We start from the raw sequence: 24758 nt of genomic DNA, 5'->3' as shown, positions 1-24758 counted from the left end.
CGAGTCCGCTACACACAGAGTTAGGCCTCAGTCCACAGAGTCCTCTTCATTACATCAGACCAGGATATTACTGTCTCCCTTGGAATAGAGGAGTAAATAGACATATTTGTACAAACATATTATGCTCCCGTTTGTAGTCAATGATTTAAAACATCCGTGAAGTTGTAGGAGTTTCAGTATGAATGTATGGCTGGTAGGGGCTGGTGAGAAGGATCAGGTTATGAGTGGAACTTCTGCTCTGAATTTCTTCAGTTTCAAATGTTTGCGGGTTTTATAAGTAGGGTATAGCAGTGGTTCTCAAACTTGTATAATGGGGACCCCTCTCACATAGCAAGCCTCTGAGTGTGATCCTCCTTATAAATTAAAAACAATTTTTATATATTTAGCACCTTTATAAATGCTGGAGGCAAAGCGGGGTTTGGGGTGGAGGTTGACAGCTCGTGACCCCCCATGTAATAACCTCACGACTCCTTGAGGGGTACCGACCCCCAGTTTGAGAACCCTTGGAGTATAGTAATAATGCATTAAATTAAGGAACAATACAACCTTAACTCTAATTTATGAGGGGTTTTGGCTGGCACTATAATCAAGATATATTATAGTATTTGATTTTAATGAGATCACTTACCTTGAAAGTTTACAGGTTCTTCAAATGGTGGTCATAAGTATGGGCTTTCAGTTTTAGGGCCAAATTTTCAATGGTGTGCACAATAGGTGCACCCACAATAAGTTTGTACTCGTATTTGTCCCCAGAATGGGAAAATGCACACATTAGAGTGGGTTTCTGCATGAAAATAAGGAGGGTCTTTTTTGCAGGCATCTTCCTTTAACATGTGACCTCCAATGAAGATCCCTGGCTCACCATTATATTTGTTATATTAGTGTTGTGTCTATAAGGGATTATTCTGGATGGCCTAATCAGCTTGGAAACTTATTAAGGCTTCCATGGGTAAGGCAGTTATTAAGATTCTAATGAACTTAAGTCTCTCAGGGATGTTTACTCAGTCACACCGTGGATGATCATATGAAAAAGATCAAAGAGTCTTGGAAATGGGTCAGCACTCTGTGATATGACTGGAAACAAATTAGGAGAAAAATGAAAATACTGTACCTTTCCAGAGAAAGGATAACAATACAGTTTAGTCTGAAAAATGCAGTTGTGATTGTTCGCTGCCAGGGAAGTAAGGTGCAACATGCTTTTGCAATGCAATTGTGGTTGCACAGTACTGGGGAAGTAATGACCAACATGCTAAGGAAAATGTTTGACCTCTGAATACAAAACCCAGAAAGGAATGCAAAGGAAAGCTCTGTGTACTTATATGGAGGGCTAACAATCATTCACTGACCTCTGTAACTCAATGAGCCAATAGACAAAATCAGCTGGCTACCTGCACAGCTTTGGTGGGGGGGGGGAAGGAAAGGCAAGCTAACTCCCTAAGATATTAATATAAATATTGAAAATCCTGTGTGCTTACATAATAAACTGTCACTGAAAAAAATCTGACCTCGTTATCTAAGCTTACTATAGTGCTAGGCTAGCTGGGTTCTAGGCAAAGTAAGATGAATTTTGTGCCTAATGCACTGGACTGGGACTCAGGATCTACACAGACACCCTGTGTGACCTTGGGTAAGTCACTTAGGTCTTTGGGTGACAGTTTCAATCTGTAAAATGGGATACTACTACTTTCTGTCTCGGCTTGGCTATTTAGACTGTAACTTCTTCAGTACAGGATTGTTCCTTTACAATTTGGCCCAATGGGATCCTGAACTCAGATGAGGTCGCTACATGTTATTGTAATAAAAATAACAATTGGCAGCATTGTATTCAGTGTTGTTGCAGCTGTATTGGTCCCAGGATACTAGAGAGTGAGGTCATAGCTTTTGCTGGACCACCTTCCATTGGTGAGAGGGACAACCTTTCGAGACACACAAAGCTCTTCTTCAGGTCTATGTAAGCTCGACAGCTTTGTCTTTTACCAGCAAAAGTTGGTCCAATAAAATATATTGTTTCACCTACCTTGTTTCTCTAATTACCAGCATCCGTTTTCTAATTTCATGTGTTTTACTTTAACAATACTTGCCCTCCCCCCGGGCCATGCGCATTTCTGTAATAGCCCAAAATTCTTAGCTGCTTTTCTGATTCTGCTTTTAGAATGCTTTTCCACTTGTAGACTAGACCTTGGGTTTACACGTAAACAAAGCTGTCCATGAATAGCCCATGTGCTGACATTCTCTGGTGCAATAAATGAGTTGATGCAAAGTAACCAGAGCATTGGAATAAACGCTTTTTGTAACTTTGTGGTTATTTTACATTGATGCATAATATCCACAGGCGCTGTCATTATATTTCATTTTGGTATAGTCCATTCACTTCATGTTACTGCTTTTAGACATAACCGATGGATACATATGAATTACTTTTTAGTAGGGCTGCCAAGCGATTAAAAAAATTACTTGTGATTAATCACAGTTTTAATTGCACTGTTAAACAATAATAGAATACCATTTATATAAATATTTTTGGATGTTTTCCACATTTTCAAATATATTGATTTCATTTACACCACAGAATACGAAGTGTACAGTGCCCACTTTATATTTATTTTTATTATGAATATTTGCACTGTAAAAATAAAATAAATTGTATTTTTCAATTCACTTAATACAAGTACTGTAATGCAACCTCTTTATCATGAAAGTTGAACTTACAAATGTAGAGTTATGTACAAAAAATAACTGTATTCAAAAATAAAAATGTAAAACTTTAGAGCCTACAAATCCATGCAGTCCTACTTCTTGTTCAGCCAATCACTCAGAGAAATGAGGCTGGTTACATTTGCAGGAGATAATGCTGCCTGCTTCTTGTTTACAACGTTATTTGAAAGTGAGAACAGGCGTGCACATGGCAATATTGTAGTCGGTGTTGCAAGATATTTACATGCCAGATGTGCTAAAGATTCATATGACTCCTCCATGCTTCAGCCACCATTCCAGGGGACATGCTTCCATGCTGATGAAGGGTTCTGCTCTATAATGATCCAAAACAGTGCAGACTGATGCATGTTCACTTTCATCATCTGTGTCAGATGCCACCAGCAGAAGGTTGATTTTCTTTTTTTGGTGGTTCAGGTTCTATAGTTTCCACATTAAGAATTCTGAAAGCATGATCCACACCCCTCCTCAGATTTTGGAAGGCACTTCAGATTCTTAAAACTTGATTCAAGTTCTATAGCTATCTTTAGAAATCTCGCATTGGTACCTTCTTTACATGTTGTCAAATCTGCAGTGAAAGGGTTCTTAAAATGAACAACATGCTAGGTCATCATCCGAGACTATTATAACATGAAATATATGGCAGAATGGAGGTAAAACACAGAGCAGGGGACATACTATTCTTCCCCAAGGAGTTCAGTCAGAAATTTAATTAACATTTTATTTTTTTAACGAGTGTCATCAGCATGGAAGCATGTTCTCTGAAATGGTGGCCAAAGTGTGAAGGGGCGTACGAATGTTTAACATGTCTGGCATGTAAATACCTTGCAATGCTGGCTATAAAAGTGACATCGTAAATAAGAAGTGGGCAGCATTATCTCCTGTAAATGTAAACACACTTGTTTCTCTTCGTGATTGGCTGAACAAGAAGTAGGACTGAGTGGACTTGTAGGCTCTAAAGTTTTACATTGTTTTGTTTTTGAGTGCAGTTATATAACAAAAAAATCTACAACTGTAAGTTGCGCTTTCACGATAGAGATTGTACTACAGTACTTGTATGAGGTGAATTGAAAAACACTATTTCTTTTATCATTTTTACAGTGCAAATATTTATAATAAACATGAATATGAAGTGAGCACTGTACACTTTGAATTCTGTGTTGTAACTGAAATCAATATATTTGAAAATGTAGAAAAACTTCCAAAATATTTAATAAGTTTCAATTCGTATTCTATTGTTTAACAGTGAATTAAAGCTGTGATTAATTGCGATTAATTTTTCTGAGTTAATCGTGAGAGTTAACAAGTCCTACTTTTTAGCAAGGAAATTGGAGCCACTGTAGCAACTGAAACAAGCACCATAAAGCCATATCTGCTTCAGGATCAGTCACACCTTACGGGCCCAAACCTGATAATCAGCCCATGGATTCTGGGATGATTTGCAGCTTTGGCTTTGAGTGTGAATGGAAATATTAGTTCTTTTGCAGATGATTTGGTCAGCAGTGTTATGTTTAAAATATGCACTGACTCTCTAGGAGCATGCACACTGGTATAAACTGATTGACACACAATATTTAAACATGACTGTTGCACCATAGGGTCAGAACTCCATGTTGAGTCATTGTGTTTTAGGCATAGACCACACAGGGCGCTATGCTTAAAGATAAGTGAGGCCACGTCCAGACTACTCGCCGTATCGGCGGGTTAAAATCGATTGCTCGGGGATCGATATATCACGTCTAATCTAGACGCGATATATCGATCCCTGAGCGCGCTTATATCGATTCCGGAACTCCATCAACCCCAACGGAGTTCCGGAATCGACAGGGAGAGCCGCGAACATCGATCCTGCGCGGTGTGGACGGGTGAGTAATCCGATCTTAGATATTCGACTTCAGCTACGTTATTCACATAGCTGAAGTTGCGTATCTAAGATCGATTTCCCCTCCGTAGTGTGGACGTGGCCTCAGTCAGGGCAGAGTTTCATTTGGAACAACCTACCAGAGCAAAAGACCCTTGCTATGGGAGCCTATCTCCAGAGTGCAAGCTACAGGACGAGGCTGACGGTCATCAGAAGAACATGTCCTAAGCCTAGAGAAAGTAGGCGGGGAGGCTAAGGTATTGCAAAGGAAACTGGGACAGCAGGAAGTTGGAAGGGGCAAGTGAAAGAGATGGGTAAGACTCACAGATGGGATCTGATGGAGAACCTGCCTTGTTTACTTAGGGATGTGGGAGTCAACAAACCAGGTTCTCCATCTGTGACAATTATTTGCCCAAGGCACAAACACATTAGAACTGGCCCTGTTCTGAGTTATGTGCAGTAAATTGTGTTAGACTCCGCCCTTCCCTTTGAAGACTTCTTTGGATACTCTTTCCTTTCTATGGATAAATTGGGCAGCCCTTTCCCTGCACTTCCATGCTACTTTTCAAGGATATAATGGGAGAGGAAGAAGCCTGCCTTGCCATCAGACGGTTTTAAATTGACAGACACTCTAAAAATTACTTGACTGCTCAAATAGCGGATGCCCCTGTTACCAGCTCCACAATGAACAGAGTTCTGGTTTTAGAAGAAACTATAAGTTAAGAGCTACGTTCTGTTAAGAAATTCAGGTACATTTTGTTCACAGCACCCCATCCTTTACTTTTGTGTGTAGTCGTTATTCCCTGGCCTGAGGAATATATTGATAATGGATGTGTTGGTCCTGTGGATTTACAAAAGGACCCAAAGATCTATGATTTCCAATAACCAGTCTTCTGAATGAAGTCCCACATTCCTGATGAATGATCTTCTTCTATGAATATGTTGTAACAACATAGCCACTGCATCCTGGGAGGAGGGGGAGGGGAAATGACTTTGTCTGGCAAAACTCTTGCCTTGAATCGATTGTGGTGCAGCGCTAACGTTCAAATTGGTGTTTAGTGGTTTTGAAGAGGCAGCATTTTTCAGTGCTTAGAGAAAGAGGCTAAGAGCCTGGGCATTTGATTTCTATGCTGGGCCCTGCCACCGACTTACAGGTTGACCTCACATAAATCCCATAACTTCTCTGTGCCTCTGTCTTCCCATCTGTAAAACTGGAATAATGCTCATCTTTGAAATCCTCCTATCAATGATTGTGCCTCTGGGCCCTACCACAACATTAATATTAAATACCATAATGATAGAGATGCTGTTATTAGCATACAGTGTGCATGATATGAAGGGCACAATGCAACACAATATTTAAAATATAAAGAAGAAAAGTCTTTTCAGATCACATGGTGTAGCTCTCATTATTAATTTGAGTGGCAAATATATTATTCATGTCTGTTACCAGCTATTGTAGTGCTTGCACGTACGATAAAGAGCCTGCAGTGTTTGCCAGTAATACTAATTTGCCCTGCTATAGTGCCTTTCATTTGAGGATCTAAAAAAGCTTCATGAGTGTTAATTTATTTAATCCTCACAGCACCTACATGAGCCAAGTAAGAATGCTGTTCCCATTTCATTGATTGTCAAGTTGAGCTACCACAAGGGTGCTTAAGGTCATAGCGAGTCCGGGTCAAAGCTAGATGCAGGAGAATGCAAAGTAATCAGTGCATTGTATCAACCCACTCATTGCACCAGAGAATGTCAGCAAATAGGGTATTCATAGACAACTTTGTTTACATATAAAGCCAAAGCCTAGTCTATTACACTGCCTACAGCACAAAAAATATCAGGTCCAATAAGATTAGGGTGACCAGACAGCAAGTGTGAAAAATCAGGATGGGGGTGGGGGGTAATAGAAGCCTATATAAGACCCCAAAATCAGGACCGTCCCTATAAAATTGGGACATCTGGTCACCCTAAATAAGATGGTTAGTGAATGTTTCTTGTGTGAGTAAGCATGGACTGAGAAGACAAATATAAATTATCCTCCTTGCCTAGGTCTGGCAAAACAAAAACAACCTCCCCTCCCCCCCAAAAAACCCCAGTAACCTAGAATCAACATTTTATTTGACTCACAGTCCCCTGCTCTAACCATTAGACTTCACTCCTTGAACAGCCAGGATGAAAAGAATTTGCTTGAACTGTTACATTATTCTTATTAATTACTATCATCATCATCCGTATTGCCAGTACTTCCAAATCTAAGAGTGGTCTCAGACTTGCGGCTAGGTAAAATATTCTGATTCTCTTGTGGTGCATCATTTCAGGGTTAATATGCAAACATGTCCCTGCCCTGCTATCCAATTCTTGATATATTTGTTTGAGGAGATAAGCGAAACAGACGAGTGAAAGCGACAGGTAATGCATTTTAAAGTTAATGAAAAAATTATGCTGCAATACATTTCAAAGCAATTACCAGGAACACTCAATACTGCTCACAAACATGTATGGACAAACACGTTCCCTGTGTCCTGATGACATGGGCTCCACTGTTGCAAATGATAAGCATGGGCTGACTGCTGAAAATGTGCCCTATCAATTGCAGGACTGGGTGCTTGGTGGTTCTTTTAGGAATATTTGGATAAATTGACTTTGTGGGGGTAGTGCAGGGACATTAGCCACTGGGAATGAAACCTCAAAGCTGCCATCTGTGTTCCAACTCCATTAGTCTTCTGGGTGGGAGTGACCCTCAAATCTAAGCAATGCACAACTGAACCAATACGTTCAACAGAAGATTCCTAAACACACTAATAATGTTTTTTATCCTAAGCCATAGTGCAGTCAAGGGTAAACGGAGTTTACCCACTTCTCATTTGGGGAATATGGAGTTTAGTTTTAGTTAGTTTACCCTCTTTTTTTTTTTTAAACCACTCCATGAGGAATTCCCAAACGTATTTTATAAGCCATATATCTAGGGATCTCTCACCCACTGGAGAAATAAATGCCTCTCACTGAGATCTAATTTAGTCAGTGAACACTCTCAATGATCCATCATCCTGCCCCTGCTGACCCAGTAGTTCAATCTGTCTCTGGTGTGGTTGAGGTGGCCAGCACACAGCTTCATGAGCCAGGGGAGCAAGGGGCAGGCTGGGTCCCCCAGAATCACTACTGACATTTCAGCATTGCCAATGGTAAAGTGTCACTCAGGGCAGAATCTTCCCGCTTGCAGCTTTTAGAAAAGTCCTGAGTTCTTACAGACATGCATGGGTATGCACCATCCCCACCCAGTGCACATGGATATCAGCAGTGGGAGAGTCCTACATCCATTCTCAAGGCTACCAGAATGGGGAGGGTGGAGCACCGTCCTCTGCAAAGTGGCATCCTCCATGCAGTGCATGTGAGCTGCTACTTTGGCAACCTTCTGAAATCGTACTGGAGTGGCATTCCAGGCTGTTCCCACTCCACTTCACCACTGGTATCAGTGAAGCACCCACAGTGATCAACTTGGCCTGTTGGGTGACCTTGAGCAAGTTACTTTACCTCTCAGAGCCTCTGTTTCCCCATCTGCAAAATGGAGATAATGCTACTGACCCCCTTTGTAAAGCACTTTGACATCTACTGAGGCGGTATCTGAGCCTCTAGCTATTATCTTTGGGAAATCATGGGAGACGGGGGAGATTCCAGAAGACTGGAAGGGGGCAAATATAGTGCCCATCTATAAAAAGGGAAATAAAAACAACCCAGGAAACTAAAGACCAGTTAGTTTAACTTCTGTGCCAGGGAAGATAATGGAGCAGATAATTAAAGAAATCATCTGCAAACACTTGGAAGGTGGTAAGGTGATAGGGAATAGCCAGCATGGATTTGTAAAGAACAAATCATGTCAAACTAATCTGATAGCTTTCTTTGATAGGATAACGAGCCTTGTGGATAAGGGAGAAGCGGTGGATGTGATATACCTAGACTTTAGTAAGGCATTTGATACAGTCTCGCATGATATTCTTATAGGCAAACTAGGAAAGTACAATTTAGATGGGGCTACTATAAGGTGGGTGCGTAACTCGCTGGATAACCGTACTCAGAGAGTAGTTATTAATGGCTCCCAATCCTGCTGGAAAGGTATAACAAGTGGGGTTCCGCAGGGGTCTGTTTTGGGACCGGCTCTGTTCAATATCTTCATCAACGATTTAGATGTTGGCATAGAAAGTACGCTTATTAAGTTTGCGGACGATACCAAACTGGGAGGGATTGCAACTGCTTTGGAGGACAGGGTCAAAATTCAAAACGATCTGGACAAATTGGAGAAATGGTCTGAGGTAAACAGGATGAAGTTCAATAAAGACAAATGCAAAGTGCTCCACTTAGGAAGGAACAATCAGTTTCACACATACAGAATGGGAGGAGACTGTCTAGGAAGGAGTATGGCAGAAAGAGATCTAGAGGTCATAGTGGACCACAAGCTTAATATGAGTCAACAGTGTGATACTGTTGCAAAAAAAGCAAATGTGATTCTGGGATGCATTAACAGGGGTGCTGTAAACAAGACACGAGAAGTCATTCTTCCGCTTTACTCTGCGCTGGTTAGGCCTCAACTGGAGTATTGTGTCCAGTTCTGGGCACCGCATTTCAAGAAAGATGTGGAGAAACTGGAGAGGGTCCAGAGAAGAGCAACGAGAATGATTAAAGGTCTTGAGAACATGACCAATGAAGGAAGGCTGAAGGAATTGGGTTTGTTTAGTTTGGAAAAGAGAAGACTGAGAGGGGACATGATAGCAGTTTTCAGGTATCTAAAAGGGTGTCATCAGGAGGAGGGAGAAAACTTGTTCACCTTAGCCTCCAATGATAGAACAAGAAGCAATGGGCTTAAACTGCAGCAAGGGAGATTTAGGTTGGACATTAGGAAAAAGTTCCTAACTGTCAGGGTCGTTAAACACTGGAATAGCTTGCGTAGGGAAGTTGTGGAATCTCCATCTCTGGAGATATTTAAGAGTAGGTTAGATAAATGTCTATTAGGGATGGTCTAGACAGTATTTGGTCCTGCCATGAGTTGAGGTCCTGCTCAATGACCTCTCGAGGTCCCTTCCAGTCCTAGAGTCTATGAGTCTATGAGTCTATGACAGAAAGTGCTGTATAATAGCTAAGTAGTATTGTTATAAGTGGATAATATGTTTCTGTGTTGCTGCCTTTTCTTCTTTGTTTACTCACTTTTATCATAAAAAAATGAAAACCCAAAAAATTTTTTAAGCCTAAGTTGAGATAAGGCTGTAACACTACATTATTGAAGGAAAATAAAAGAATTCAATACCAAAAACCAAATGTTAAAATATAGAGAAACCTGTTTTACACAGTCACTGGTAAATCCAGCAATACTCAGTTTCTTAACAGATGTTGGCCCAGTTCCTCAGCCCTGCTCCAGATGCTTTGCGAGCCTGATCCAAAGCCCACTGAAATCAGTAGAAAGACTCCCGTTGTCTTCAGTGGGCTTTCCATTAGGCCATGGAATCCCTGGCTTCATTGGAGTGGAATCCTCAGGTTACTTGTGAAAATGTGGCATTTTCATACCCAACATATACACTCCCTGTGTGCCAGCAGAGCCACAGCTGCCATCTTCCATGACTCAGTTACTGTTCCTTCACTCCTGCTAGCCTTGCAGAGCCTAGGAAGATAAGAGAAGCAGTGGGGTTGCACAGCTGCAACTGAAGTTGAATTTATCCTACAGAACCTTTACTACTGATGATGATGTGCAGGACATAAAGACCCAGCTTGACTCCCAGATTCCAGGCTGAATTTGCAGGGCTGGCCGTCATAGGGAGAAAAGCACATTGGGAATGGAGTCTCTGAGACAATAAACATGAAATCCCAGGATGTTATTTCTGTGCTCATTTTTCAAAGCAGAACCACACTTTAGGCCAGGGCTTGTATCTGAGGTAGCACTATGCTGCATTGTCAACAGGAATGGTGGTCAACAGAGGCCGTGGTGGTGGCCTGTAAAGCTGAGGAGGAGGTTAAGAGTTGGGGGGAATTTTCAGATCCATCAAAGTGAGTTAGGAGAGCAAGGCCCAGTCTCAGACTCCAGCTGAGTCTCCGTCCACTCTAGACAAAGTCCCGCTAGCTGTGAAGCATTGCACATTTTTCAGTTGCAACCTCCGATTGCAATTTAAAGGTGTCAAGGGTATGGAGCTGAAACCTGGAGGATAACCAAAACAATCATCAGGAAGATCTAGACCTTCATAAATAGCTGCCTCAGAAGGATTCTCCAGATCCGCAGGCCAGACACCATCAGTAACATCCACCTCTTGGAGAGGACCCGTCAACTCCCAGCAGAGGAAGAAATCAGAAGGAGAAGGTGGGGTTGGATAGGACATACACTACACAAGCAGCCAACTAACATCACCAGACAGGCACTGCGGTGGAACCCTCAAGGCAAGCGGAAAAGAGGCCATCCAAGAAACACCTGGCGACGTGACCTTCAGGCTGACAGCAAAAAATGAGCTATACCTGGAACCAGTTAGAACGAATGGCCCAGGATAGAGGACTCTGGAGATATGTTGTTGGCGGCCCATACCCCGATTGGGGTGACGGGCATGAGTGAGTGTGAGAGAAGGGTGAGGAGGAATTAAAATGCGGAATTCTTAGAGCTCCATATTTTAGTATTAAGGCCAAAGGCAACTGGGCATCCCACAAAATGTAACTAAAAACCTGACAAACATTTTTAAAAGGCTTCATTGTCCGAACCTAGCACAACAAATAATAACCCAGCTTCCAGTATCTATTAATAAAATAACCACCCACCCAGATAAAGCTCAATGGTAACAAAAAAGTACTGAGGCTTGTTCAGCAAGATGTCACTAGTGTGACAAACTCAGTACAGACAGCTACAAGGGAGGGGTAGAAACCAGTCTCAGAGGGTTAAAAGGCCTCCTCCCTATCAACTGGGGGGTAACTACGGGTCAATCAGGTTCAGCTGAGAAGGGGCTGCCAAGGTATCACTTAGAATCAGCTGGGAGAGAGCTACCTGAAGTTAATTAGGATCAGCTGATTCCAACTAAGGGCTGCCTGAGACCTTTTTAAACCCTCCCCTGGGAGGAAAGAGGGGAGAAGAGAAGCCTTACTGCCAGAAGGTTAGGAGCAGCAAGACAGCGAGCCTCACCAGGAGAGGCAGTATTCTCTCCCACAAGGGAGAAATATACTCTAAAAATGACTGGTGGAGGAAAGGAACAGACTTCCCCTGTGTCCCAAGGGGACCAGATTACTCAAGCCTGTCTCACCAGGGCTAAAAGCAGCAGAGTCTGGGGAGACTGAGAAGGTACCGTGCCACCCTAGACATGGACCTGAAAAGCCCTGAACGGTGGGGAAATTCACAGCCAGATGCAGCTCCAAACCTCACAGCTGGAGCCCAGCTCCAGATGCCATAAATATGCACTATTTATTGGTGAGAAGCAGATTCTACACACATGGGTCTTCAGTGGAGAAGCAGCTACAATACCCTTGAGCTTATGTTGGGGGGCTGCCAGGAGCTTCAGTCCTGCCATTTCCAATTATTGTAAAGGAACACAGAAAGCAACAGGTTGTCTCTCTCTAGCAGAGTGGTCCTACAGTAATTCACGATGTCCGTATTGAGAAGTACAAGGACCTTTTTGTGAACACTCATTGGACAAAAGGCAGCCAATGAGAGTTGTGGAGCATGGGCTTTATGGGCAAAAGCTTGTTAGCAGGCATGCTTCCAAGTGCTACAGCAGATGCAATGCGACAGCCAAGCCCAGGCATTCAAAATTCATGAGTCAGGCCACAAAAATTTATGAGATTGGCTTAAAAATCATGAAAAAAAAGAGTTCTTTTTATTTTCCTTCTGGTTTCTGTGCCATTCGGGAGTCACATTTTCAGGCTTTTCTCCACACCCATGAGGGCCAAAAACTTACATTAAAAAAATAAAAGCTGATAGTCTCGTGAAATAACATGACTCCAGGAGATGAGGCTTAAGAAAAGAGATCAAATACCATGAGACTAATGATAAAATCATGAGAGATGGCAACACAGTGTTTTTCAAAGTAAGCTCCAAATAAAACACAGTACAATAAATCTGCCTTGAGGTCACAAAGACATGGTTCACAACCTATGGATATCCTGATTCTTATCAGATCTTTGTAACTATCACTTCTGCCCACCCTATGCATTTGGAGGTTATGGATGTGGCTGTGGGAGGACTTTGAAGATCCAAAAGCCTCCTGTCCATGACTGCTATTCAAAAAAATAGCTAATCCCATATCTGACTTACATTTATGCACAAGTTCTCGGTTCAAGGTGCCTCCTTCTGTTTAATAAACACATCGCACAATCTATAAATATTCTGCAATACAAATGGACACCAAAGAGTATCCTAACTGGGGATTAACAGTATGTGTGGTTAAATGACTCATTCATCTGACCCATCTCTTCAAATAGGAGTTTGTTTGGTCCCAGTCACTGAGAGCTTTGGAGGGCTGATTTCTCCACCATGCACATGAGGCAAGTGTGAACCCACGAGGCGATACTCATACCAAAACATTTCAGTGAGCAACAAGAAAAGGTTCATAGAGTGAAATAAATGATCCTTTTAATCTGAAATTATAAAACACTTTGTATAAATAATATGTCAGCCAATTATGAAAAACAAACAGCTGGTGCTGGAGTGGATCCTGGCCTCCTTCATCAGTCTGTCAGAAAGGAAAACAATTAACGCATGACAATACACAGTCATGTTAAATACCCGTCCTGTTCTGTTTGTTCTGCTGCTCCATCAATTGCATTGCGTAGGGGTGAGTGTGCGAGAGTGTGTCTATGAACACACCAAATGGTATGTGATGTGTGGAGAGGTCAGTTACCCAATTCACCTCAACCATGACATGCAGAAGGGAGAGGCTAGGGAACCCAGCACTGTCCTGAGGAAGAGTAGTTCTGCTCACATCCAAGCTCTTACAATGCTGCCTACATTTATACACGACGTTTATCGAAGCAAATGTTGTTTTCTATGATGCTGCTGGTGCTGGACACTGTAGGAGACAGGCTGGACCATGGGCCTGACCCAGTACTGCAATTCATATTGGGTGCGCCTCATTATCATCCATCTTTACACCTTGGAAGTAAATTCAACTAAACTGAATTAAGGCCACTTTAATTCTGAATGACAGTATCCACACAGGGATTTAATGCAGTTTAACTAATCCACTGTAAATTCACACCTTTAGTTAACGCAGATTAACTTTCCTGAGTATCCCCTGTCAACAAACTCTAATATAACAGCAACAGCAGTGAAGGGAAAGGAGAATCAGGCCCCGTATAACACTACACCAGGATTGCTCATTCCAGTACACTCCACTGAGGTACCAGTACAACAGGAAAGACCCGAGGCAATGAGCTAGGTTCCGGGCCCCTTCGATTGCACACATTCTCCTTCCGTAGCAACATCTTGATGCTATTCAGCTCCAGTGGAAAACCGAAACGCTAAGCCAATTTACAACAATGTACAGTCCCCCACAGACACCACCACCCCTCCATCGCCTCCTGTGTCGTGAATACATGTGAATAAGAACTGAAGGCAAGTCTTCTGCTCAATAATGATATAAATGCATATAGTTTTGATGTCTTCCATACCTATCATACCAGTACACAGTGGATTCTCCGTCTCCTGAAGTCTTCAGATCAAGACTGGATGCCTTTCTGAAAGATATGCTTTAGTCAAAGACAAGTTGTTGGGCTCAGTACGGGAGTAAGTGAATGAAATGATATGGCCTGCGTTATACAGCAAGTCAGACTAGATGATCTAATGGTCATCAAACTGACCTATAATCTAAGCTAGCTACAACAGACCAGAAATCCTACCAAAAAGGAACTTAGGACTTTTTGTAATCATAAGAACGGCCATACTGGGTCAGATCAAAGGTCCATCTAGCCCCGTATTCTGTCTTCCGACAGTGGCCAATGCCAGGTGCCCCAGAGGGAATGAACAGAACAGGTAATCATCTAGTGATCCATTCCCTGTCCCCTATTCCCAGCTTCTGGCAAACAGAGGCTAGGGATACCATCCCTGCCCATCCTGGCTATTAGCCTCTGATGGACCTATCCTCCATGAACTTATCTAGTTCTTTTTTGAATCCAGTTATAGAATTGGCCTTCACAACATCCTCTGGCAAGGATTTCCACAGGTTGACTGTGCGTTGTGTGAAGATCCAGGCAAGAAGTTTTCACTGACCATTGTGAACACAGCAAATGCATCACCAATGGATGCTGACTCAGTAGCTCATTAGAAACAAATCTCTTAATTACCCATGCCACATTGCGTACTCAGGTACTCTTCTGTTTATCCTAATACATGAAAGTCTTTTACATGCGAAGCCCCTGAGGGAGATGCAGTATCTTCCACTCCTCTCTCAAAGCCAGTTGCTGCCCTTCCTTAATTATCCCACTGTTTTGGAGTGTATGTGGGTAGATGAATGAGTAATGACAGGGGTTAGGCTCAGCTGGCAATAAGGACATCCCATGAGATCCAAATGCATGACAGGTGGGAACAGCCTCCTCAATAAGTACTGTGCAAGAGGACAGCGTTTGTATTTGAGCAGCACTTTGACGGGGGCATAAGAACTGGTGGGGGTTTGCACTGCCATGGTAGGGCCTAGAGAGGGTTGTGTCCTCCAGGGACTGTGATGACTTTCTGCATACAGGTGTGATAAGCGATCTGCAACCACAGGAAAATGCCTGAGACATCTCAGTAAACTTATGTGTAGTACTGGGGAGGAGCTGGTAGCCATGGTACATATAGGTACCAGTGACATACGGAGCGAGGTCCTGGAGGCCAAATTTATGTTGCTAAGTAAGAGATTGAAGTCCAGGACCTCCACAGTAGCATTCTCTGAAATGCTTCCAGTTCCACGCGCAGGGCCAGTTACACAGGCAGAACTGCAGGGTCTCAGTGCATGGATGAGGCAACGTTGTAGGGAGAAGAGGGTTAGATGTATTAGGAACTGGGGAAACTTTTGGGAAAGGGGGAGCCTATACAGGAAGGATGGGCTCCACCTAAACCAAAATGGAAGGAGATTGCTGGCACTTACAATTAAAATGGTCAGAGAGCAGTTTTTAAACTAAGGGCTGGGGGAAAGCCAACAGGTGCGGAGGAGCATGTACTTCGGACAGAGACATCCCTTAGGGGAGAATCTATTAATGGAAGATTCTCTATGTCCTAGTACGGAGGAGAGGATGGAAGATGATAAAATACAGGTAGGATCTAATGAGAAACAGTCAAATGAAAAAGAGTCCTATTCAATTACATCATGTAACGGCAGACAGCTAAAAAGTGACAAGTGCTTATATACAAATGTTAGTAGTCTAAATAATAAGATGGGTGAGCTAGAATGTCTGGTATAAATGAGGATATTGATATAACAGGCTTCACAGAAACTTGGTGGAATGAGGATAATCAATGGGACACAGTAATACCTGGGTACAAAATATACTGGAAGGATGGAAGAAATTGTGCTGGTTGGGGAGTGGCACTATATGTGAAAGATATTGTAGAATTAAATAAAATCTTAAATGAACCAAACTGTACCATAGCAACTCTATGAATAGTAATTCCATTCTCTAATCATAAGAATATAGCAGTAAGGATATACTACTGACTACCTGATCAGGATGGTGATGGTGACTGTGAAATGCGCAGGGAGTTTAGAGAGGCTATTCAAATAAAAAACTCAATAATAATAGGAGATTTCAACTATCCCCATATTGACAGGGTACATTCACCTCAGGATGGGATGCAGAGATAAGGTTTCTTGACACCTTAAATGACTGCTTCTTGGAGCAGCTAGCCCCAGAACTCAAAAGAGGAGAAGCAATTTCTTGATTTAGTCCTAAGTGAAGCACAGGATCTGGTCCAAGGGGTGAATATAGCTAGACCGCTTGGTAACAGTGACCATAATATAAATTAAATTTAACAAATTTAACAGCAGCCCAACACTGTAGCATTTAATTTCAGAAAGGAGGACTACACAAAAATGAGGAGGTTAGTTAAACAGAAATTAAAAGGTACGATGCCAAAAGTGAAATCCCTGCAAGCTGCATGGAAAGTTTTTAAAGACACCATAATAGAGGCAGAACTTAAATGTACACCCCAAATTAAAAAAACATAGTAAGAGAACCAAAAAAGTGCTACTGTGGCTAAACAACAAAATAAAAGAAGCACTGAGAGGCAAAAATGCATCCTTTAAAAAGTGGAAGTTAAATCCTAGTGAGGAAAACAGAAAAGAGCATAAACTCTGGCAAATGAAGTGTAAAAATATAATTAGGAAGGCCAAAAAAGAATTTGAAGAACAGCTAGTCAAACACTCAAAAAGTAATAGCAAAAAATTTATTAAGTATTTATCAAAAGCAGGAAGCCTGCTAAACAACCAGAGATGCTAAAGGAACACTCAAGGACAATAAGGCCATTGCGGAGAAACAAAATGAATTATTTGCATTCATCTTCACAGCTGAGGATGTGAGGGAGATTCCCACACCTGAGCCATTCCTTTTAGGTGACAAATCTGAGGAACTGTCCCAGACTGAGGTGTCATTAGACGAGGTTTTGGAACAAAGTTGATAAACTAAACAGTAATAAGTCACCAGGACCAGATGGTATTCACCCAAGAGTTCTGAAGGAATTCAAATGTGAAATTGCAGAGCTACTACTGTAATTTAAATCAGCTTCTGTACCAAATGATTGGAGGATAGCTACTGTGATGCCAATTTTTAAAAAGGGCTCCAGAGAAATTACAGGCCAGCGAGCCTGACTTCAGTACCGGGCAAACTGGTTGAAACTATAGTAAAAAAACAAAATTGTCAGACACGTAGATGAACACAATTTGTTGGGGAAGAGTCAACATGGTTTTTGTAAAGGGAAATCATGCCTCACCAATCTATAGAATTCTCTGAGGCGGTCAAGATGCATGTGGATGAGGGGGATCCAGCAGATATATTGTACTTAGATTTTCAGAAAGCCTTCAACAAGGTCCCTCACCAAAGGCTCTTAAGTAAAGTAAGCTATCATGGGATAAGAGGGAAGGTCCTCTCATGGATCAGTAACTGGTTAAAAGATAGGAAACAAAGGGTAGGAATAAATAGTCAGTTTTGTTCTGGGACCAATCCTATTCAACATATTCATAAATGATCTGGAAAAATGGGTAAACAGTGAGGTGGCAAAATGTGCAGATGATACAAATCTACTCAAGATAGTTAAGTCCCAGGCAGACTGTGAGGCGCTACAAAAGGATCTCACAAAACTAGGTGACTGGGCAACAAAATGGCAGATGAAATTCAGTGTTGATAAATGCAAAGTAAAGCACATTGGAAAACATAATCCCAACTATACATATAAAATGATGGGGTCTAAATTAGCTGTTACCACTCAAGAAAGAGATCTTGGAGTCATTGTAGATAGTTCTCTGGAAACATCCACTCAATGTGCATTGGCAGTCAAAGAAGCAAACAGAATGTTGGGAATCTTTAAGAAAGGGATAGATAAGAAAACAGAAAATATCTATATAAATCCATGGTATGCCCACATCTTGAATACTGCAAGCAGATGTGGTCGTCCTATCTCAAAAAATATATACTGGAATTGGAAAAGGTTCAGAAAAGGGCAACAAAAATGATTAGGTGTATGGAACGGCTGCCATATGAGGAGAGATTAATAAAACTGGAACTTTTCATCTTGGAAAAGAGACGACTAAGGGGGGATATGACCGAGGTCTATAAAATCATGACTGGTGTGGAGAAAGTAAACAAGGAAGAGTTATTTACTCTCTTTCGTAACACAAGAACTAGGGGTGACCAAATGAAATTAATAGGCAGCAGGTTTAAAACAAACAAAAGGAAGTATTTTTTCACACAACACGCAGTTGGTCTGTAGAACTCTTTGCCAGAGGGTATTGTGAAGGCCTAGACTATAACAGGGTTCAAAAAGGAATTAGATAAATTCCTGGAGGACAGGTCCATCAATGGCTATTAGCCAGGATGGGCAGGGATGATATCCCTAGCCTCTGTTTGCCAGAAGCTGGGAATGGGCAACAGGGGATGGATTACTTGATGATTACCAGTTCTGTTCATTCCCTTTGGGATACCTGGCATTGGCCGTTGTCAGAAAACAGGATACTGGGCTAAATGGACCATTGGTCTAACCCAGTATGGCCATTCTTATAGTGCAGCCAGGATTAATGGGAACATTTTCCCCAGCAACAACCACCACATAGTATGGAAAAGTTGGGACCCATATCCTCTAGGAAAAGCCAGTCTTGGCATGACATCCTTCATTATTAGAAGTCAAGACCAAAGACTCATCCCCAACAAACCCCTCCCACTTTTGGAAGTCTAGCACTGTGGCAATGCTAGTGCTATGGACTCCTTGTACACGCTGCACACAGGAGCTGCGACTGGTTCCAATCTGTGCACAAAGAGAAAGGAAAGTACCTTTTACCCTTCTCCCAACTGGCACACCAGCACAGACAAATTACACAGAATTATAGACGGTCTGTCAAACCTCTGTCAGGTAGCAGGTTCCAGCCCCATATGATTTACAACGGCTGAGTTACAAAGCTGGGGATGAAAAGCCAGGGACCCTGACAGATGTTTAATGATACCATGAGAGCCTTACTGTCATTCTTCTGAACTCATTCACATGCAAAACACGATTAAAAAGTTTGGCTCCAGCCACAGTTTGCTTATATGAGTAGAACTTGTAGCTATACTTTCTCCTGCATCTGCTTACTCATTGCTCAGGCACTCCAGCTTGCTACTAAATATGGACCCTAGTTTCTTTCCACCCTGAAACCAGGCAAAGCTTCCATGAAACCGGCATACACCTCACATCTTGACAGCAATTTCATAAACCCACGGTGGCAAGACGAGTCAGTCTATAAACCTGTAAATGAACATAGCCATGTCAGATGTAATGAGGTGAGAAACGCAGGGTAATTATGCCACACCAAAACTGTAATCATGCTGCATTCCTTTTCGGTGAAGGACAACTAAAAATGAGATACACCTCTTGAAATCCCTCAGGGGAGTAGCACTTGAGATGTGCGGGGTTTACAGGCCCCCAGCAATGGCCTTGTTGCCTGGGTGAAGGGATGAGAAATGTTCCTCAGTTTTGTTCCCACCATGCCACTTCCTGCCTGGCTTTCACGCCTACTGGTGAAGGATTCAATACTCACTTCTCTGTGCAGTAGCTAGTTTGGGGCCAGATACCGCTCACCTAGCCCCTGGTTTGCAATCAGGTCTGTGAGGTCAGACCCTTGTGTCTGCGCAGAGCTTCACTGACTCCAGTGGGGCTGCACACAGTCACAAGGGTCTGTCCACACATCTGCTAGGGTCCTTTTCCGCAGAGGAGTTAATGGAGCTGCTCATGTAAGGGGAGCAGACTCAGCTCAAGAGTTCTCTTTACTGAAGAACATTGTGGGCTCGACTGCAGTGTCTACACCACAGCCCTGTGTAGAGGGGGAGCTACATGATTCCAGAACAAGCTGCAGGGAGGTCATTTCTCAAGCAACCACGCTCGAATGTAGGACTTCTTTGTGTGCCCAAGTGGATCACAAGCCTGGAGCATATAGCTCCTCTGCTGGGCTGACCAGAAGGGCTGATGTAGAGGGTGAGGCTAAACCAGAATCCTGCCTCCTCCCTGCTCCCTCTGGTGTCTTGCTCCTCAGAGGGAGGAACAGGGCTGGACCTTCCCCTGGCAGCAGAAGGTGGTGAGGTTTTTGTGTGGCTCCCTCACCTGGCACAGTCCCACGCTGGCCCTGTGGGTAGCATGAAGCATGCCTTTCAAAGTTTGCATGGGCCACTGTGTAGGGGAGGAGAACATGGGATAGAAAGCAAAAGGCACAGATTGTCGTGTCCTTTCCTTCCACCTAAAACGTAAGGAATTTGCTCCTTCATTACCACCTCACAGTGCACGTTGTTTAAACCAAATCCTTCCAGGCCCGAGAGAACAAATGAGACATTTATTCTAGCTTCTGTAAACAAGCCAAAACAAATGTAGTGCAAAGAAGCTAGAAGGGCCACATTTTTATTATTTAATTATACAGGAATGAAAGATTTAGTTTAATTTTTTTTAAAAGTTGTAATAATGACCATGCTTCCTGCTACAGCTGACCCCTTTTAACGTTTCGCCTGAAGGATTTGCCTATATGATTTTAAGTCAGCTACCTCAAATCTTTTTAAAGGGTCTCCCTCTACAAGGGATGGGGGGGAGGGTTCCTCTACAATGAGAGCAAGATGGAAGGGGGTGAAATATTTCACAAAAGAGCTCCTAAAGCACAGTGTATGGCTGAATACGAGTCCCTGCTCCGTTAAACAAAATTAAAACCCTCAGAGCAAATTCTGCTCTTAGTTAGACTGGTACAAACCCTAATGGAGTCAGTGTGGCTGCATTAGCATAACTGAGAGCACAGACTGGCGTCGTAGATGGACTGACAAAACCAATAAACTACCTTCCACTTAGAAAATCCTCTTTGTGAGTATCTTGTGATTATTCAAATGCACTAAACTTACCACAAAGCCAATAATTTTTAATATATGATGGCACCATGTTACTGAACTGTTTACGAGTTCAATTTCCTAACATGATTTGAGGAAAGTGTTTTTCCCAAGCGGTGAATGCCCATAGCTGAACAAACCAGCCCAGATTTGCTCCTGCACTGAGACTGGGCCCATTATGACTTCCTGAATCTTTACCCCAATTTGTGCCAGCCCCACTCAGGAAACCGTGAGTGTGAAGTTCAGCAGTGCTGAGCGCCTGCTGTGGACTGCAGGTGCTAAGGATGTCTGACAATCAAGCCCAAGAAGTCTGAAACTGGGCATTCAGAAAGTAAAGCACCCCCAAATCATCAGCCATTATTGAAAAATGTGGTCCAATAATTTAATATTTTCACAACATTTGCTTGTGCCCAATAGAATCTTGATATTTTGATGTGAATGAAGATTTAGACAGAGTGAATATTATTATCCAGCCACTTTATTTCATAGGGGCCTCTCACTACGGTATCTAAAACCCAGATAATAGTACAACTACGTGCTCACTCCACACTTCACAAACTGCAACTAATTAATCTTAATAACACCTTTGTGAGGAGGAGAGGGAGGTAAGTGCTAACAACCCAGTTTTACAGATGGGAAAGCTGAGGCATAGAGAAGTGAAGTGACTTGCCCAAGGCCACACAGTCCAGCCAAAATCAGAAGTCAGGTCTCCTGACCGCAAGTCTGGCAGTCTGAGACCATGATAATGGGAGTGGCATAAGAATCTGAACAGAACAGGAAAAAGTCCCATCCTCATTCCACTATGCCACGCTGCTCATTATGGTCCCTGCAGAAATTATGTTCATCTGTCCACATTCATGTCACCAAATCCTAGCAGCAGGGGCGGGGGAGGGGGCTCTTTAAATCCCAGTAGAACACTGAGCTCATGAATAATGCAGTTACCACACTGTCCCAAATAGAAAATCAATCATTTTGTGATAAATATAGTGAATTCTAACAGTCACAAGGCACTAAGAGCTGTGATTTCCTTAGCCAGAGGTGCTTTGTTATTCTCTCATTCACACGGGTGCAGCATCATTAAGGTCTCCTTGACTTCAGCAGTTTTGTACTAGTGTGACCGAGAGCAGAATGGGTTCAAGAGATTTTATTTTGTGGAGCTAGGATTCCCTATTGCACCATCTAAGCAAGAACTCTCCAAGTGAGTAGGTGTTAGCTAGTCTTTGGGCCTCTGTAATGAGCAATAAACACCCTATTGATTCACTCAATAGCTTATGTCATTAGAATGTTTGTAGGGAAAAATTCAAAACACTTGCTATATGACATAGGCAAGAGACTAGTATATTACCTAATACTCTGTAGCAGCAAATACATACCGAGGGCCTGATACTGCAGATCTCACTACCATTCAATGAGAGTTTTGCCTCAGTAAGAGATGAAAGATCAGGCCCTTAATATATGAAATTACTTAAAGCCATTGACTGTAAAATGTAAATAAATGTAGCAATAGACATTTGTTTTTCGGGGATGCACCTTTACATAGGCACAGTGGATCTCAGAATAACTCTGAATCAAGTAGAAAAATACCACCCCCAAAAAATCAGTATAAAAGTAAACAAAATATACGTAAATCTGTATCAGAAAAAGGCCTAATGACACTGTAGCAGTGTCAAAACCAGTTCCTTAAACTCTGACTTCCATGGAAGCAAGACTGCTGCCAAAAATGTGGGATGGTAGAAAAGGCAGGGAAATGTCTGTCACCGCTATTAGAATATCCCTCTCTGAAGAAACGGATATTTAGAGGGCCAGGGTTCTGTCCCTGGATGGAGTGGGACCATTAGAAGTGTCTGATGACTCCGTGACCTCCTTTCTTTCCCCATCCCAAGCCACTCAACTGTGAAGGCAACAATTTTAAAATAAAATGAATCAAACTGTTCAAACACAATGAACAGCTCTCCAGCTCAACTGCTCCTGATTTTCAGAAACCTCATCTTCAAATCCCCCTGCCCTGACACCTTGGGAGCCGATTCAGGGCCCAGCTCTAGGTACAAGCAAAGCAAGAAAGAAGCAAGCACTTGAGGTCTTGCTGACTTCAAAGCTCTACAACCAGGCACAGAGCGTATCTTCTCCTTCAGCAGCATGACCAGACTGAGAGAGAACAGCTGGTCACTCACCAGAACCTCTTCTGCTAGGGCAGTGGTGGGCAAACTACGGTCTGAGGGCCAGATCCAGCCCATCGGCCATTTTAATCCAGCCCTCAAGCTCCCACTGGGGAGCAGGGTCTGGGGTTTGCCCCACTCCAGTGTTCAAGTTGGGGAGCAGGGTTGTGGGCCGCTCCCCGAAGCAACGGCATGTCCCCCTTCTGGCTCCGACATGTAGGTGGGCAGCCAGGGGGCTCTGCTCCGCACACTGCCCCTGCAACTCCCATTGGCTGGGAACCGCAGCCAATGGGAGCTACAGGGACAGTGCCTGCAGATGGGGCGGCGCATAGCAGAGCCACCTGGCTGTGCGTCTGCATAGGAGCCAAAGGGGGGAGATGCCACTGCTTCCAGGAGCTGCTTGAGGTAAGCACTGCCTGGAGCCTGCACCCCTGAGCCCCTCCTGCACCCCAATCCCTTACCCCAACCCTGATCCCGCTCCCACCGTCCAAACCCCTTGATCCCAGCCCGGAGCCCCCTCCTGCCCTCCAAACCCCTCAGTCTCAACCTAAAGCACCCTCCTACACCCCAAACCCCTCATCCCTATCTCAGAGTCTATACCCACCGAGTCCTCACTCCCTCCCACACCCCAATATCGTGAGCATTCATGGCCTGCCATACAATTTCTATACTCAGATGTGGCACTTGGGCCAAAAAGTTTGCCCCCCCCCGGTGCTAGGGGAACTAGAAAGGGGACAACTCATGACGCAGTACACCCTTCTCAGGAAGCTTGGGGTCTAGCAAATGAAAAGCTGGCTCTTGGTGTCTCTCTGGAGCAAAGAACTCTTGGCAGCAGGGAATGTGATGGAAGCAGAGCTGTGTCTCCAGCAGGAAGGAGCAGAGATCTTCAGGGTGGCAGAAGCCACAACATCTGAATCCCAGCTTACAAGAGTCCGAAGCTTGAGGGGCATTTGAGTCTGGACTTTTGATTTGGCCCATTATAAATACAGGGGCTATTTGCAAACGTCTGGTCCAACCCCAGGCTGAGAGAGGTGGAACACAGCAGGCTGGAGGGTGTTTAGATTCGGGGTCTTGCTTTGGGAGCAGCCCAGGTGACAAAGGAGATGTTTTGGGGCCCCCATCCCTGACTGCTGGAGCTTGTGAAATCCAGGCCCCTCTCTTCCTGAGGCGCTGAGCCAAGCGCCCCTTCTCCGTGGGACCCTTCTCCTAGGCAGGAGGCCTGTGAATCGCCGCCCCCGGAGCCTGGCGCTGGCTCTCAGCTGCTCGCCTCCGCTTCCCCGTTGGCGGCGCTGCCCCGGCCCCCTCCTCTCCGCCTCAAAGGAGCTGCAAGTGGAACACGCTGCAACAGCCTCGCCGAGCCGCCACCCGGCCCCTGCCCCGGGCTGCCCACGGCCGGGGCAGGGCTTTATATGCCGCCTGCCTGGCGAGGCGGCGCAGCCTTCGCTGCTGCCACCTCCCCTGCCGCTGCGGCAGCAGCAGCAGCAGCAGCAGCAGCCTGTCTG

At 43.6% G+C, this 24758-nt stretch overlaps 1 protein-coding gene across 1 annotated transcript in view; it reads right to left on the bottom strand.

The window, feature by feature from the left end:
• The window catches only part of LOC115649198, a 58621-nt gene that overhangs the window by 33416 nt on the left and 447 nt on the right, over positions 1 to 24758 (bottom strand). The window lies entirely within an intron of this gene.

The sequence above is a fragment of the Gopherus evgoodei genome, chromosome 3, assembly GCF_007399415.2.
Source record: "Gopherus evgoodei ecotype Sinaloan lineage chromosome 3, rGopEvg1_v1.p, whole genome shotgun sequence".
In the NCBI taxonomy this organism is placed as follows: domain Eukaryota; kingdom Metazoa; phylum Chordata; order Testudines; family Testudinidae; genus Gopherus; species Gopherus evgoodei.
This window is presented reverse-complemented; position numbering and strand designations above follow the sequence as displayed.